Genomic DNA, 12,230 nt, shown 5'->3' on the forward strand with positions numbered 1-12,230 from the left:
GAAAAAAGTCCCCATGTACTCCAAAAATATTTATAGCAGCACTTTTTTGTGACAGGTAAGAATTGGAAACAAAGTAGATTCCCATCAACTGAGGAATAGATAAACAACTTATGGTGCTATATGAATGTTATAGAATACCACTGTGCTGTAAAAAATGATGTGTGTAATGAATGTAGAGAAGCATGGAAAGATCTATGAGTTGATGCTAAGTGAAGTAAGCAAAGTCAATGTATACAGTAACTATAATAATTAAATGGAAAAACAATACATAAAAGACTATAAGTAAATGTAAAAATTATAAAGATCAAGTAAGGCTCAAATTAAGAGATATGACAGGACACCCTCAACCTACCCCTTTGTGGAGGTGGGAGGTCCAAAGCTGTCACACATTGCATGTTTTTAAACTTTCTCAATGTATCAATCAGTTGTGCTGACTTTTTATTCTGTTTAAAAGAAAAAAAAAACATTATTTGTCATATGGGATGGCTCTCAGGGAGGTAGAGAGATACATGGGATATCAGGGTAATGAAAGAAACCAAAAAAAATCAATAAAAGTTTAAAAAAATAAAGTATATATGAGAGACATACAAAATAAATGCATTATATTTTTTTTGAAAAGTCACTTGGAAAAGGGGATCAGCAAAGGCTCATAAAGTTTTAGCTCTTGAACTGAGCTTTGAAGGAAACCAGGAATTCGAAGAGTAACGAAAGTAGGGAGGAAATATTTTCCAGACATGAGAAACAGTCTGTCCAAAGGTATCTAGACAGGATACAGAGCGCCATGTGTAATTTGTTATTGTTTAGTTGTTTCAGTGTTGTCCGACTTTGCATGACCCCATTTGGGGTTTTCTTGGCAAAGATTGGTGTGCCATTTCCTTTTCCAGTTCATTTTACAGATGTAGAACTGGGGCAGTCTGGGTTATGTTACTTACTCAGAGTCACACTGCTAGTAAGTGTCTGAGGCCAGATTTGAACTCAAGATGATGAGTCTTCCTGATTTCAAGCCCAGTGCTCTATCCACTGTGCCACATAGCGGCCACTGAAATACTGACCAGCAATAAGGCTAGTTTGGCTGGACCATGGGGTTAAGAAAAAAATCATTTATTAATTACCTTCTATGTACTGGGAACTATGTTAAGTGCTGGGAATACAAAGAAAGGCAAAAACAAAACAAAACAAAAACAGTTCCTGTTCTCCAAAAATTCACAGTCTAAATCTGTGTGGAATAATGTATGGTAAAGTTGGAAAATAGTTTGGAACGAGGTTTGGAAAGGTCTTCGATGCCAATTAGAAGTATTTGTAGTTGACCCAAAGTGCTCTAGGGAGCCACTGGAATTCTTTGAGAAGATGGTGATATGGTCACATCAAATTTTAAGGAAATCGTTTTGACAGTTTTGTGGGGAATTAAATAGAGAAAAAATACTAGATGCAAAGAGACAAATTAAGAAGCTCTTGCAATGGTCCAGATGAGAATTGAGGAGGAGGAGAAGGAGGAGGAGGAGGAAAAGCAGGAGGAGAAGCATGAAGACAAAAAGCATTTATATAGCTTTTTTTTTCCTTTTTGGAGGGCAGCCGGGGTTAAGTGACTCGCCCAAGGTCACACAGCTAGTTTTTGAACTCAGGTGCTCCTGACTCCAGGGCTGGTGCTCCATTCACTGCGCCACTTAGCCACCCCAATTTATATAGCATTTTAGGGCAGGGAGGTGGCATTATGGATGGAGCACCAGGCCTGGAGTCAGAAAAACTTGAATTCAAATCTAGCCTCAGACACTCACTAGCTGTGTGACCCTGGGCAAGTAACTTAATTCTGTTTGTATCAGTTTCCTCATCTAGAAAATGAATGAGCTGAGAAGGAAATGGAAAACCACTCCAGTATCTCTGCAAGAACACTCCAAATTGGATCATGACAAGTCAGATAAAACTGTAATGACTGAGCAGTAACAACAATGTAGCCCTTTAAGCCTTCATAGAAAGCACTTCTATATAGCTTATCCTTTTTGCTTCTTACAGTGATTCTGTAAAGTAATTTTATTATCTTTATTTCACAGATGAGTTAACTGAGATTGAAACAAGTAAGTGTCTTACCTGGATCCTACTGGGTAAATATCTGAGGTAAGATTTGAACTCAGGTCTTACTGACTTCAAGTTCAGCCTACTATCAATTCTACCACTTGGCTGCCTGCTTTGAGTACTTTGAGTATCAGTGAGGTGATCGTGTGAGTAGAAAGAAAGGGGCAGATAGTAGAGTTACACAGATAAACGTGACAAGATTTGACAATTGATTTTATGCGTGCCAAACTTTTTAATGTGATTATTTTGTAATGAATATATCATATTTTAAAACTACAGCTTGAGGTAAAGTCCTTGCTTACAACAGGAAGGCAGAGATTGTTTTTGTTGTTGTTATTTGTATCTCTATTGTCTGACACAGTGCTAATGCCTCTCAACCTCTGTTTGAGGTTTCTTCATATGTAAAAGGATGATGATGATAATAGCACCTACCTTCCAGGTTTATTGTGAAGATCAAATGAGAAATTATTTGTAAAATGCCTAGAACATAATAGGCAGCACCATGTAAATCTCTCTGCCTCTCTCTCTCTCTCTCTCTCTCTCTGTGTCTCTCTCTCCCTCTTTTGCTCTCTCTCCCTCCCTCCCACAGACAAACACACACACGTATCCTCATGAGTTTGTGCAAGATCCTTTGCTTGACATAATCCTCATGTGGGTTTAAACACACACAGGTATTATTTCTAGTCAGCTTACCATGTGAAAGAAAAGAGCTCTTTTTGAAGAGTTAGAACTAGGTGAGTTTTCAAATGCCATTAATGAAACAAAGCGTGTTCTCTTACAAGTTTTAAGTGTAAAAACAAGAACTTCTGAAAGCCCTTTGTAAGGGTGAGAGATGTTGGACCTTTACTTCCACACCTGAGCTGCCTCCATTTGGCCTGCTGAACACAAGGCTTTCTGTCTTGTAGGTGAAGGAATGGAAGAGATGAGCTTCAAATAGTCAGAATAGCCAATCTCCATATATCCAGTGCCCAGAGTCCAGGCTAAACTTTGTTGCTAGTTGAGGTACCAGTGAAGCCAGGAGTGTGAGCCAAGTCCTGAAGTACCTAAAATACAAACTCCTTCCCCACTTCCAAATTCAGAAGTCAATTTGGTATGGTAAATGCTTTGCAGAAATTACTATCTCTACTAGGTCTTCAACTAAAAGAAATAACAAAACAAAAGCAAAAAAAGAATAGACACAATAGAGAAAGAGTAAACAGCAGGGCTTTGCACTCATGGGCACTACGGTCAGAGTACAGGTGAGGACATCAAAGCCTGAGATCTCTTTACCCAACAATGATTTCAAGCATTTTTTTTTGCCTCCTCATTTGAATATAGTCAGGAAAGAAAGAGAATAAGCTTTGGCCAGTCAAGTGTTTTTGGAATGCTCACCCATTTGATGCTCAAAAGCTTATCAAAAGGCTCCTCTTCTTCCCAGGACAAACTGTCAGAAATCAATACTCACTCTGGAACATTTAGGCATTTTCTTAACCAAAGCATGATGCACAAGTTCAACAGGACTGGACTCTCATTGACTAAGCTCAATCTGACTATTACCACTTGTTCTAACATAAACATTTACAACCTGACTAAATTTTTGAATAGGTCAATTAGCTCAAACTTTTAAGCTACTTATTTTCTCACCTTATTTGACACATATAATCCACAATCCTTTGGAATTTCCTGCTAAAGGCAAAGAAATAACTTTCTCTTGATAAACCCTGATTTATCACCAAATTTTTTAAGGAAATGTAATAAAAATAAAATAAAAACAAATATAGTTCTCCCCAGTTCTGGTAGCTATACATTAACTTGGGCATGAGAATGAATGGTAAAATTTGACTACTTTTTAATTTTTTTTTCCAAAATAGGTCTTCACAGGAGAAAATTCTTTTCTTCTCTAAAGCTAAGTTTTTGGATGTTAGTAATTTGAAATGCATCTTGCTCACCAAATCTAAAGACAGAACAAGGATTTATTTGCTTTTCCATAACTGTTATTACAAGGATGAAAATAAGTCTATAACTATCCACAAAGGTTATGGCAAGACTCTGTTCTGGAAAGTGACCTGATTGTGGGAGACACAGCTTTAGTAACTTCTTGAGGATAGGCATTACCTTTTTCTATTTATGCACAGCTGCTCCCACAAATTGATTCTCTCTGAGATCTCTTTTGCCAGGTCTAAGGGACTAATACTACAAATGAGAGAGTAACCAACCCCAGGATCAATGAATGTAGGTACTCATTAGAAGTAGCATTTTGAAATAGCATACTATAATGGAAAGTTATTGAATTGATTGTTAATTTATGAAACTATGAAATGGGGCATATCCAGTTCTTTGGCTATCCACTAGGAAAGACTACAATGGCAGAGGGAAATAGGGTAGCATTCACACTTTAAGTACAGAGGTCATGGGTGGGGGGGGGGGCGGTAAAAAAGCACATAAAGGCAGAGACAAGCAGTGAAAACTGTATGGAGGTAGATGGAATGGGAATAAGGGATTGGAATTGTGAAGGAAGGCTGAAAGGGGAAGAAGATGGGGAAAGGAAAAGGTTTCATTTTTACAGGGTCTTTTGTAGCAACAGACCAATTCTTATCAGTGCCTTGGGGTCAGTTAATAAACGTATCCAAATCATTTCAAAGTTGTTGGTGATACTTTCAAGTTATCATGTTCACATCAACTCAAAATTATCAATACTTTTTGATATTCTGCTGGTCTAGAATCGTGGAGGTCTGAAATTTATCTGGGCTTTACCTATCATAGGACCAGAAGGCCCTGACAGCAGTGCCTAGATGACTTTTACTGTTTAAGCAAGTTACCAGAATGTGAATTTTGCTTCATATATGACACACTTTGCAAATTATACCCCTTTGATCTTTGGGACAGATTTAATGTGACTTTCAGGCCCTTTTGCAAAGCTATTTACTGCTATTGCCACAATATACTGGCTTCTTATAAACTTACTTTACTGATTAGAGGAGGGGAGTGATGATCAGGGGAACCAGAACAACATGCAATTTTAATACAGTTATGGAACTGGACTCCAGACAACTTGGGTTCAAATCCTGCCTCAGATATTAGCGCTATGATTCTGGGCAAATTACTTAATATTTCTGGGCCCAAATATCTTCACTTATAAAATGGGGATAATAAAATCACCTACTTCACAAAATTGTCATGAGGTTCAAAAATGAGAAAAATTATATAAAATGCGATGCTAATGCCAAATATTATTATTATTAATAATAATATCAACAATAACTAGTGATATTGATGAAGGAGGTGATCTACTGTCAACAGTTCTGACATATTCTGACATATGACTATGTTCCAGAATTCTCAGTACATATTGGATGTTCCCTCCTAAGGAGACTGAAAAGGAGATAGGCTTATGGATCCTGGTGGTGGTGGTGGCTGCAGTGAAATTCAAAGAATTGTATTGTTTATGGACCCATTTGTATGTATATTATACAGATTTATTAATTTGGGGGGGGAAGCTTTTCTATCAATTATTCTGAATTAGTACAGTTCTATTTTGTTTACTAGGAAGTCTGCAACTTCTTTAATCAGATATATCTATATTCAAATGCAACTAACAAAATTCATGGGAAAGCAGAATAAATATTTTTGTGCCATTCACTGTTATATTATCTGCTTTTCCCTTGCACTAATGATGATATTTGAGTTGGATGTTTATGTAACATACTTCATATATCTTCAAGTTAACTATTTTAAAACATTTTACATTTAGAAATGCAATAAAAATAAAGGATTATTTCTCTTAGACATACAAATATCATACATCTTAGGTTGGAAACTGTTTGCTTAGTCACTAGATAAACTCTTAAGTGGTCTTTAAAAAGAGTCAGACTTTGTTTTGGTGGAGAGAAGGGGAGGGAAGAAGAGGAAGCTTAATTAACTAGACTGACAGGCTCCATAGATCTCTCAAGTGTTTAAATTAAGGATTGCAAGTTCTTGAAACTTGACAAGGCAGGCAGGATTGTCACTGCTGCTATGTGAACTAGAGGTAAGGACAGATTAGACTAGTCCTATCTCTATCATAAGTATTTAGTTTTGGACCTTAGAACTTCACAGTGTGAGCAGGCCTAAAGATTTTCTTTATTATTTGAAGATAAAAATAAAAATAGAATCCCTAAACTGCTAAAGTAAAGATCATTCTTCTAGAATTTAGTATTTGCTATTTCACTGAATGGTAAAATGAGAGATTGAGACAATGACATATATCTCCATGGAATGGAAGACATTCCATTTTGAAATGGAAAATATGTTTGAACTATATTTTGGTTACCAGGATTGATATGCTCACATCAAACAATGCATGATATACATTAATATGTTGGCTGTGGTGATTTCAATTCTACTGAATGATGTTAATGCTCATCTAATCAGGCATTTATAGTAGAATAATTTACTAGATATCTACATGTATATACTTCTTATAAATTATATTTGTATACATATATGAGCATACATATAGACACATGTATACATGGTAGTATGTGTATAAATTTATACTGTTTGTGGTTTTAGTACAAACTTATGATATCATAATGAAGGGAATTACTATTGTACGAATTCTCCAACAATCCAAAGTGGCAAGTCTTAGAGAGTATCCCAAGATATTTTTACTTAACTCTGTGACCTTGGACAGGTCATTAGACTTTCCTTGGCTTCTGTAAAATGAGGGAGTTGGATTAGATGCCTTCCAAGGTCCTTTTTATTTCTAAATCTAAGATCATATGATCATATATAGTCTCACCTGGCCTGCCCAAGGTCATAGTTAACAGCTAGCAGTTGTCAGAGACAGGACTCAAATCTAATTCTTTTTGACACCTTAGCCAACCTTCTATTCCCTATACCACTCTATCACTTTACATAAGAATATACACATACCTATATTCTATACATACATTTAGAGTAGTTTACTATTAATTTCACTTTAATAAGTCAACATTATATGATTTTTAGTGTTGTAACAATTTATAGAATTTAGAAAATGTTTCAAGATATAAAAGCTTAAAAATATTATAAAGTTTGAAGAAAATAAAAATCATAGGTACACAGGCTGTGTTTTCCTCAATACTACCTATTGAAGATCAGGGATGCATAAGAGAAAAGAAACAATTTGACATGGGAGTAGGTGACTAAAAAGGTAGTTCCTTTGAATGACTTAGATTTCTTGACTATGGCATAAAAGTATAAGTTATATTTACACATAAATAAAATATATCCTATAAATATGATTTATATATAACATAAATATAAAACATATTATATATAAATGTGTATATACATACACTTACATATTTTAAATACTTAACCAAACCTACAGGATAACTAATAAAGGCTAATAAGAATATATTTTCTTATAATCAAATCAAAAGGTTGGTTGTTTTTTTAAAGATGAAAGGAGAAATTGCTTATGTATACCCATCAAGCAAAATATCTTAGAGATAAGCTATAGATATGGAAAGATTATAGTTATTAAGCTTAGAGTTCACACAAATAAAATCCAGTAAAGAAACCAGAAGTAAAATTCATTGCCTAAATGTTTAAATACACTACCCACTATTTGAACAAGCACATAGAACTAGATGTCCTAATACAAAGAAGTAAAATTGTCCTCAGAGGTATTATTGACACTGAATGAGATGAAATTCATGACTCCAATATAGTTTTTGGATAGGAATACTTTCTCCGACAGAAGCATAGTATGAGTAAAAAAGTAGGGTATAGTAACATTGCATATAAAGGAGGTATACCATGTGAGGAAATTAAAGAAACAGAAGAAGCTTGGAAAAGAGAATTTTGGAAAAGAGCTACAAGGAAGAAGCAAGCTTTGTTCTCATTAAATTCTAGGTTATCTGGTTAGAAACAGGAAATGGAGAATTTGGGAAACAATCATAAATCTGATACAGAGGCATAATTTAGTAATTATGGGATACAAATGATACAAATATCTGCTTGAGCTCTCTGCCCAAAACAAAGTAACTGGTCACTTCTTGTCTTTCTTTCTGTCATGGTATTTTCATTTTCCAAAAGGTGGAAGAACCAACAAGAAGGAATTCTGTTCTTTATCTGATTATCAATTACAGAGATAGAAGTGATAATAAAGTGATGTAAACATTGTGGAGAAGTGGACATCCTCTAAGAGTTTTTGATAGAATAGAGAAAAATCAGGCATGCCTAATATGTGATCTAGATATTGTGAAAACTTCTCAAAGGGTTGAGGACAAATTTGGTCCTATGGAGTAAAGTTATGCAAATTACTACAAGATGGATGGAAAGCTCTCAGAGATAAAATTCTGAAACGTCAAAAGGAAATTATTCCAATAGAAAAGAAACATAAGAGCTGTCTGAAGAGAATGATATGGATATGCGGTGAATTCATTAAACAACTTAGTTTTTAAAAATATATATAGAAGATGGAAGCAAGAATGTACAAAAAGCATGACCCAGATGTTCCAAAAGATCATCCAGACTAAGGCTTGAAGTGAGATGAAGTTGGAAAGGAAAATTAAGAACAGCTAAGAAGGTAATTAAACAAAAAATTCCCCAAATTACTTTGGCAGAAAGGGAAGGATCAAAGATGGGATAGGAGCTCTGCTTTGGGTGAGTATGGCAATGATTACTGACAACAAAGAGAAGATAGACAAATTCAATTCCTATTTTCTCTGCCAAAGAGAATGATTTTTGAATGGGAAATGACAGAACAAAAATTAATAGTAGAGTTACTACCTAAAATAAATAAGGAGATACCAAGAGAGCATGTATTTGTCTTTGATGAGGTCAAGACACCTGATACATATGAACTATATCCTTGGATACTGAAGAAACTAATGGTTGTGATTGACAAGCCATTTTCAGATGAATTAAAAAGATCATAAAGAATGAGATGGATGGAGAAGGGCAAACTTCTGTAACTCTGAAAAATAAAATGGAAGAGAACAGAGGCTGCAAACAATGTCAGTGATTTTGACTTTGATTCCTAACAAAATTCTATTAAACACATAAAAAGGGAAGTTATGAAGAGTCAGATTGGTGTCAATTAGGACACATTATGACAGAAAAAAAACAACAACCAATTTGCTTCTTTGAATAAAGTAGTAGGACCAGGAAATGATATGCTACCAAAATCGTACCTAGATTTTGGCAAAGCATTTGCTAAACTATCTCATGCTACTTTTGTGGAAAGGAGATATTGGGCTAGTGGAGAATACAAGTAGATGGATTCAAAATCAGTTGAATGATCAGACTTAAATAATAGTCATTAATGTCAACTTTTTAAGAAATGTCATGGAACAAGGGATCTGTGCTTGATCTTGCCCTGTTTATCATTTTTATCAATGAATGTCATGATGATTTGGCCTAGGATGGATATTTATCAAAGCTTGGGACTATAGCTAACACTTCAGATGGGATGGAAAGGTCCTGTTTTTACAAATTAGAATATTGGGCAAAATTTCAGGAGATTAAATTTGATAGATTCATGTGAAATCTTACATTTGGGTTCAAAAAATCAACTGCATAAGTGCAAGATGGGAGAAGCATGTTTAGATAATAATTGATCTGAAAAAAGGCTAGGCAGTTTAATAGATTTTGTTAAAAACTCAATATGAGTCAGGAGTTTGCTGTGGCAACTGCAAAAGCTAATGTAATCTTAGATTACGTTAAAGGAAGCATACCTTCTAAGATTAAGAAGATGATAGTCTTTCTGCACTTTGTCTTTGTGGTCAAATAGCTGGAGTGGTATATTCAAATATCAATACTATAGTTTAGGAAGAGCATTGACAACTTGGAAAGCATTCAGAGAAGGACCACCAGGATGTTTAGGGGTTGTGAGTCCCTATTACATAAGAATTAGTTGGAAGGATTTGGTCTAAAGCAAGACTCAAGGGAAAAATTGTAAGTTATTACTCTTTTCAAGAATTTACGGGGCTATGATGTAGAAGGAACAAACTTGTTATTTTTTACCCAGAAGGCACATGCAGGAGCAATGAGTGGATGTGACAAAGAGGCAAAATTAGGCTTGATATCAGAAAAAGAAAAAAAAACCTCCCTTAAATTACTGCTATCCATGGGTAGAATTGACTGCTTTGGGAGACACTGATTTCCCCTCAAAGGAGGTCTTCTTCAAGAAGATGCTTGATGATCACCAATAGCGTATGTATGCTATGGTGGGGATTCCTTTTGGGTAAGGGTTGAACTTAGATGGTCACTGATTTGCTTTTCAACTATAAAATTCTGTGAGTTTTGGATGAAAAAAATTATCTGAGACACTAAAAATGATGGTGTCCAAAGATCTGTCTTTGTATTTAGAAAGAAAATCAGTTATCTTCTGGGAAAAAAATAAACCAAATCCCACTTTTCAACCAACTCCTGTTTATATGCTGTTTCTGAGGATCAAAGGCATTTGCTTATTAAAAGTACACTTTTCAAATGCCTGTAGGTCTGATAACTTCTTGCAGAGAAAGCCTTTTTCCAGGCTTATGTTAAACAATGGCCTATGCAAACTAAATATATAGAGGTGGTTAGCAGAAGAGGTTCATGCTTTATTCTAAAAAAGAAAAAAAAAACCTTCACTTTCAAGGGGAAAAATGTTTTGGCTCTCCCTGTCACCTGGATGAAGAATAAAAAAAAGAGAGAGAGAGAGGAGAGAGAGCGGAAAAAAAAAGTTACTATGTGCAGTTAATATCGAACAGCAGCCATCTCCAGATGATCCCTGCTGCATCCAATTTCTGCCAAAATGCTTTCTGTTAAACCTCCATCAAACAGACACACGGTGCACAAAAGAAAACCTCATCACCAAGGGAAACTAATCCACCGGTGCGCAATGTAAGCCTGTCAACTTTTTATTATAAGAAGTCATCACTCATTTCAGTGAAGATTAAAAGTATGACTAAATTGAGAAAATCCTCTTAGCCATTTGGAATTTTAATAGAGGAGAAAAGGGACTGAGTAAAATTTAGAATCTCTGTGAATATATATATATATATATATTTATACACACATATATATTTTTGTATATGTATACATGTGTAGAGACATTCATGGCATCTACATGTATATATACATGGATGCACATATACATAAAACACATTCTATAGATGAACATCAGCAATTGTGATTATAACTTCATTCAACTAAAAAGGCACCAAAAATTCATACATAAACATGTAGCCTTGTAGTAGGTTTTCTCAGTTACCACAGACAAACAGTTTCTGATTCAGACCAGCTTAAGAGATAAGAATGGAAAATGAGTCCTCACAGCTTTAATTACATTGCCACTGGCAACAAGGTGTTACAGTGGCAGAATGACAATTGCTTTTACTCAGAGTATGGATTCAGGGTCAATATGCTATTTCATCCACCACAGCAGAGGAGCACCATGTTGTTTCTATACTGGCCTCGAACTACTTTACCCCTGCAGGGAAAGTTAGTCTGATGTGCAATTAGAATTACAGGCAGATGTATGCATCTGTAGTCAATCTGCAAAAGCAAGCTCCTGCTATAGTGAATGCAGGATGTTTCACTTAAGCTGTCATTGAAAATGGGGGTAATCTTTTACATCTAAAGACCATAATCATCTTCCAATTCCAAAGATTTCACCTGGGTTAAAGCACAATTATTTCTCTAGTCAGCTTGAAGCTTGAAAATGATCAGTTTGAAGCTCGAAATGATCAGACTGTTATCCCTGAAGTCTTTAGTTACATTTTTTTTAAATTCACAGGGAAATTTTAAGTTATTTTACTTCAGTAGTACCTCTGTGACTTCTCTCCTACATTTTTTCAGTATAGTTATAATGAGTTGCACATTTAGCTATTCGTTGTTACCAATAACCAGCAAAATAAATCCAAATTATTATTGAGGATAATCATGTGAACAGCTGAAGTCATATCACCTACCTAGAAAATAAACTGCAACTGACTCTTACCTTTATGTAGTTACACGGGCCCCACCTGGCAGTGAAGTGAGTTGAAATTCTTTCTGCAAATCACTAAGGGAGGTGCAAAAAACAGGCAACCTGTCTCTTAGAGCACAGCAGAGCAGTGTTGCTGACACCTTTGGGAGAGGCTGGGAAACCCGTCAGCAGTTTCAGCGTCTTCTGGCCCTTTGATTAAACTCTTCTATCTACCTCCACACCCTCCCTCAAATTTGCT

The 12,230-nt window shown here is 35.4% G+C and overlaps 1 protein-coding gene across 1 annotated transcript in view; it reads right to left on the bottom strand.

Annotated features, from left to right (window-relative positions):
* Positions 1-12,230, bottom strand: part of LMO3 (LIM domain only 3) — a 434,186-nt gene extending 421,956 nt beyond the window's left edge. The window contains exon 1 of the mRNA XM_069106149.1: positions 12,005-12,230. The gene's annotated coding sequence lies outside the window, so the exon portion shown is untranslated. The remainder of the gene's footprint in view (positions 1-12,004) is intronic.

Source organism: Petaurus breviceps, unplaced genomic scaffold, assembly GCF_028583685.1.
Source record: "Petaurus breviceps papuanus isolate PSGF00001 unplaced genomic scaffold, PetGlider_PUasm1.0 78, whole genome shotgun sequence".
NCBI lineage: Eukaryota > Metazoa > Chordata > Mammalia > Diprotodontia > Petauridae > Petaurus > Petaurus breviceps.